Consider the following 6551-nt stretch of genomic DNA (forward strand, 5'->3'; position numbering starts at 1 on the left):
CTGTTGGTCTTATTATCTCTCAACATGGTGGTATCCCACTTCCTTCTCCAGCTTCACTCCCATGCCTGACTCAGGTCATGCATTTGACAAAACAAAGTGCTTTCCATTCTGTAACTTCTATGGTCCTTCCTCCCACATGCCTTTGGCCCCGCTGATACCATGCTCTTGTCCCTCATGGTTTCCTTATTCTTTGCCTGTGTAGCAAATATCTAAATCCATTAAAGACCCAGTTCAGATGAAACTGCCTCTGTGGAGCCTTCCCAGAACCCATCAAACTCAATGCCTTTGTAACGTTATGAGCTGAATTTAATTCTGAAGATAGAGATTCAAATTCAACAATTTTTTTTTCTGAGCAATTACCAAGTGTCTAACATTGGAATGATCATTTTTATGTAAAGCATTATTTAATTTTTATTTGACAAAAAAACTAGAGGAGATGATTCCTTTGGATTGAATTGGACTATTACTGCATTCTGAAATTACTGAGCTAGTGATCCTTGAGAAGAGAGGATGACCACAGAGATAAGGGTTGTTATCGTTTAGATATGAGGTGTTACCAACAGCTCATATATGAGACAACATAAGGAAGTTTACAGGCAAAATGAGTGGGTTATGAGAGGTTAAACCAAATCAGTGCATTAATCCACTAACAAGGATTAACTGGGTGGCAACTGGTGTGGTGTGGCTGGAGGAGATGGGTCATTGGGAATTGTGCCTTTGGGGTATATATTTTGTTCTTGGTGAGTGAAGCTCCCTCTCTCTGCTTCCTGGTTTCATGTCCTGAGCTGCTTCCCTACACCACACTTTTCTGCCATGATGTTCTGCCTCACCTTGGGCCCAGAGCAACAGAGTTAGTCATGTCATATATGGATTGACACCTCTAAAACTGTAAGCTCCCAAATAAACTTTTCATCCTCTAATTGTTCTTGTCAGGTCTTTTGGTGACAGCAATAAAAAAGCTGACTAAAACAAGGGGCATTTTTAAATTGCTGCTTATGAAAAAAAATATACTTGTTGTTTAAAGTCTCTGATTCCTTAGAACTTTTAGGAAAGGATCCACTGATCCTCTGCCACTCTGGACACATAGTCCATCTCGAAGGTCTCTTTGGAAGGTATATCATTTGATTACAGGTGTTGTGAGCTCTAGAGTCCTCTGGGGTCAGCAGGGTACAGATGCTACCTGCTTTCATTCTGCGTGGCCTTCTCAGTGGCAGTCACTCCTTTTTTTAAAGTAGAAGGTAAGAGCCAGCACAACTATGAAACACAAGATGAACCACTATTCAATGCTATAGGAATTTTGATCCACTTCTTACACTCTGCTCCAAGCAATGATGAGTAGTAGGTGGTCAGCTCTATAAAATAATCATTAATCTGCAAAATAGCTTTTGGTTTTCACTAATACAGCTGTCAAAAAAGTATCTTTTGAAACTGACAACTCTCCTTTTACTGGAAACCATAGACTATAGGCCAAATCCATCCTGCTGCTTGTTTTTCTAAATGAAGTTTATTGGAATACAACCATGTCAATGGTTTACATCTCATCCGTGACTGCTTTCAGTTTATAACAGCAGAGTTGAGTACTTGTAAGAGCAACCCTGTGGCCCACCACAACTAAAATATTCACTTTCTGGTCCTTCCCAGGAGTGTGCCAACTCTTGACAGCAATCCAGAGTTCTGCCAGAAACCATAAATGCAAATGCATCAGTATTTATTTACTTCTTTTCAAAAGTCTGATTTTGAGAATGTATTTCTCTCAGATCTTAGTACCAGGAAAATTCTTCTCCCTCCTGAGCCACTGGTGAATTTGTCATCCTGTGGGCACTGTGAATCTTAAAATCGCTTGTGCTTCCCCTTTGGTATGAATACCAGGATAGCCCGAGCCAGCACTCTGTAGGGAGGTTATGGTGTAAAATAAGCAATATAGTTTTATCAGAGATAAGTCATAGATTACTAATAAGTCATATTGATGAGTCATAGGCTATGGACTAATAGACATAAATCAATAAATAGAAAATAATAAAAATAAAAGTTAATGTTAAGATACTTAAATATGTTTTAAGCTTTAAGATAGAAATAACAATACAGTAGAATAAATATATAGCCTTTATAATACTTAGATATAAGACTTAAAGATGTTAATTATAAGGTATAGATAATAACAGTTATAAGTATGTGTATGTGTATGGGCCCATAGGTTAACTATAGTCATAGGCAAATGTTGAGATGATATAGGTTAAGTTATATGATAGAAATAATTAAGACACAATCATATTAACAGAAAAATTGTTGTAGGCCAACATAAATAAGCATGGCTACAGTGAGTCCATTGCTATTCCTGTAGGCAAGAGCCATTTCTGGGAAATCAATGTCTGAGCTGTCTTCCCTCAAAGAGGTGTTTTCTGTACTTTGTAATGGCTGACTAAAACCCAAGCTGTACACCCACCTTAGGGGGTCTTTAGTTCTGCTTAGGGGCTCTTAAGTTCCACTAACTGCTGTTTTAGCATCTGTGATTGGCTAGCTTGCATGCTAGGGACTTCCCAAGGCTTGCAGTTTTCGTCCTTAAATTCCCAACACACAGGCCAGGAAATGGCTGTTCTCCCACAGAGCTTCAGTCTCTTCTGGTGGGTGACAGTCCCTGGCCAGGTAAACAAAGCTCTCTTTGATTTGAATTTGGACTTAGAGTGTTTTCTGAAATGGCTCCTCATAACAGGTAGAACCAATCTTTATCCAATTTTAGTTTCAGTTTTTCTTATTCTTTAATTCTCTGCACTCTGATTTTCTAATTAATAATTTTAGTATTATGACCTTGAAGTACATACTTTTTGGGAAAATGTTATGTATAAATAAATACTTCAGTAGCATGTACTTTCTGCAATTCTGTAGTTGATTTTCTAGAATTTGTTGCTTGTTTGACTGCTTCTAAGTCCTAGTGTAAAACCTCCTTGGGAGGGCTGGAGGTGAAGCTCAGTGGTAATGTGTATATTTAACATGTGCAAAAAACCTGGATTTTTTTTTTTTTTGTACCAGGAATTGAACTTAGGGGTGCTTAATCACTGAGCCATATTCCTAGAACTTTTTTTAAAAAATTTTTTTTGAGACAAGGCCCTTTCTAAATTGCTGAGGCTGGCTCTGACCATGCAATCCTGCTGCCTCAGCCTCTGAGCTGCTGGGATTATAGGGATGCACCACTGTCTCTAGCCAAGGCCCTGGGTTTGATCCCCAGAAACAGCACACGACCCAACACCTTCTTTGGGAATATTGACTGTATCACAAACTGCATAGAACATAAGAGAAGTGCAGATATTTTCATTTTTTTTAGTTTTGTCATAGTAAAAAATTTAAATGCTTATTTTGAAGTTCAGCAAATTCTCAACAAAATTAATTGGTAGCAGTAGTATAAATAATAGTCTCTGCAAGGTATCTAAAGTTGATTCCTTGGTAGGAAAATTTAGTTTTCATGCTTTTATTAATAAAATAATAACTGCCACTATGTATAAATGTCTAACATTTCTTCATCACTTTATGTACATTGTTGAATTTATTCCTTATAAAACATTGCATGGTAGGTCTTGATCTTTCCATTTCATAAGTGTGTGGCAATAAGACTCAGAGAGATGACATACTTTGCTTGGGGGAGTGTACAGAGTTCAAGCCAGCAATGTCTGCAGGAGTCAGCCAAGTCATGTCAGTGAGTGGAGCAGGTGGGTGTAAAGCAAAGTGGAGTCACGGGACCAGTGAGTATGTGCTTTATCTACAGGGGCAACTGCACTCAGCCTGGGCCAACCTCTGCCAGACTCAAATGTCAGCTTGCTGTTGCTTGAGTTTCCAATGTTTCAGAAACCAGAAATCCAGACCTGCAGTGAAATGCTTTAATTTTACAGACTCTGCTCAGGAATAATGAAACATGCTGTGGGTTAGGTTTGGCACCTGAGCCATTGTTTTTCAAACTTCTGTGTTCTCTATTTTATTCCATTGGTCTATAATACACCATCATTATATTATCTCAATTATCGTAGCTTTATAATAATCACCAATATCTGAGAGAGCAAGATGCCTCATCTTTTTCCTCCTTGGGGTTAGGTTGGTTATTCTTGGTGTGTTGCATATCCAAATGTGTACCTATTTTTTTACTGTTAGAATCAACTTCTCAAGTTATACACACTGTTTTAGTCAGCTTTTTGTCACTTGTGACTAGAAAACCTGACAAGAACAACTTAGAGGAGAAAAAGTTTATTTGGGCTCATGTTTTCAAGGGGTCAGTCCATGGTTGGCTGACTCTACAGCTCTGGGCTTGAGGTGAGGCAGAACATCGTGGTGGAACGATATGATGGAAGAATGCTGGTTAGGGCATGACAATAAGGAAGGGAGGTGGGTATTGAGCTCTATTCACTTAGGGACAAAATATAAATCCCAAAGGCATGTCTTCAATGACCTACTTCCTCCAATCACACCCTACCTGAATACAGCTAACACACAGTTAATTCAGATCAGTGGATTAATCCACTGATGAGGTTATAGCTCTCATAATCTTGTCGTTTCACCTCTGAAAATGCTTGCTTTGTCTCACATGTGAGCTTTTTTGGAACACCTCATATCTAAACCACAATAACACACACAAACTGTTGGGAGATTGAAATTGAATGGCATCTATAGGTACTTTGGAGAACAATTGACATGTGTATAATATTGATTCTTCAAACTCTAGCATGGATTATGCTACAAGCATTTAAATTTTTAGATTTATTTCAATGTTATTTTATAGTTTTCTCCTTAGAGATTTATTTCTAGGTATTTGATATGTTTTGGTATTATTGTAAATACTACTATAAAAATTTTATTCCTTGTATCTCTAATATCTATAAATTTAATTGACCATCGTATATTACCCTTTACCTAAGAATTTTGGTAAGTTAATTTTCCCAAAAATTTTATTATGGAAAATATCAAACATGTGGAAGTAGAATTTTATAATAAACCTTCATGTGCCTATTACCAAGATTCAACAATGGTAATACTTTTTTTGAATTTTCTAAATTCACATTTAATCCTAATAATTTTTTTTGAATTTTTCATATATACTATCACATTATCTGTCATTATAAATGATGAAAGTTTTGTTTTTTATTTTTAAAAGTGGTTTATTTACTCATGTACTCTCCATGTTACTTGGGATATTCAAAGAAATGTTGAAAAGAAATAATAACAGCATTCTTACCATATATATGTGTAAGCTTGACCAAACCTTTTAGAATGATGCTAAGGAAGGCCAATCCTTATGAATATCATAAAAATCAATGTCTTAACTAAGCCAAAATATGTTTATAGAAAATATTGATATAACTTGAGCAATGCAAGTCAGAGCTATAATAAATTCTAAAAAAGATTTTTAAAAAACCACTAAAAAATGTCAATAGGTAGTTATAGTGCTCACCTATGGTACTTGGCATTTAAACTTATTTCTCACTATTTATGTTATGAGTACTGCTCTTATTTAAAAGTCTCATTCAAAGGATAAACCATAACTACCTAAAATTTGTATATTGGTTTATTTTTCAATTTGTGAAAATGTCTTTAGCTTGTTTATGTGGGGAACAAATTTCAACTCTGATGACAATCTGCTCTTCAAATGAACTTTAGATTTTTCAACTGCATGCGGACAATGGAAAATGCAAAAGAATTTCTAACTGTGGGAATTAAATGCTTAAACATGGCATTTTGTTAGATTTTATTTTATTTAAGATTCTAAGAAGTTCACAGTCATCAGCAATTCCACAGTAATTTCAGGTGCAGTTGGGAATTTGGCATTCTCAGTGGAGCTGTTAGTTTAGCAAACCTTGTGGATGAAATAAGTACATTTAATAGCACATGTGAAGCGATTGTTCTAAAATTGATTCTGATGGCTTCATTTTCCACAACTGAACTGGTTCACTCAACATGGCTGTTATTGTTCCTGTTGTTAGGGCATATTCTCTTTTTATAATAAATTTATGACTGTCAGAAGATATCAACTTGATGTACATGGCATCACAGCCTTCACAACCTCCATAGGATTTTTTTCTCTTCATCTAGTATGTTCTTATGAAATTCCACATCACTGCCTCCAGGAACTTCAATGGTTTCTTAACATTCACTGCCACTGGGTCCCTGTGCTCTGCCATAGTCCTACTCTGTTTATTGCTGTGTGTGTGTGTGTGTGTGCACACATGCGTGCATATACATATATCCTCCTATATTACTTCCCTGTATTTGGAATGGAATTAACACATCAGTGTGTGAGCACTGTGTCATCCATACCAGAAGTTAGACTGTGGTCACTATAGCAGCAAAGTAGAGGGCAGATGGGAGGTGAGCAAGAATGGAGACAAGGCAGTTGCACATGGACCCTGAGACCCAGGCTGGCACTGTGGAACTAGAAAAGGGAAGTACAACCTTCCAAGTCAGCAAGCTAAGCTATAGTCTGCTTCCAGACTCAGAATTTTGGGAACCAGAGTAGAGTGTGTTAGAAAAAGCTGCATGAGAATCAGGAGGGGAAGTTTCCATCAAACTAAAGA

At 36.8% G+C, this 6551-nt stretch overlaps 1 pseudogene; it reads right to left on the minus strand.

Moving 5' to 3' along the window:
* Positions 1–5734: 5734 nt before the first annotated feature.
* On the minus strand, positions 5735–6020 carry LOC114097604 (elongin-C pseudogene; annotated as a pseudogene).
* Between the last annotated feature and the right edge of the window lie 531 nt (positions 6021–6551).

This window comes from Marmota flaviventris, chromosome 4 (assembly GCF_047511675.1).
Source record: "Marmota flaviventris isolate mMarFla1 chromosome 4, mMarFla1.hap1, whole genome shotgun sequence".
In the NCBI taxonomy this organism is placed as follows: Eukaryota; Metazoa; Chordata; class Mammalia; order Rodentia; family Sciuridae; genus Marmota; species Marmota flaviventris.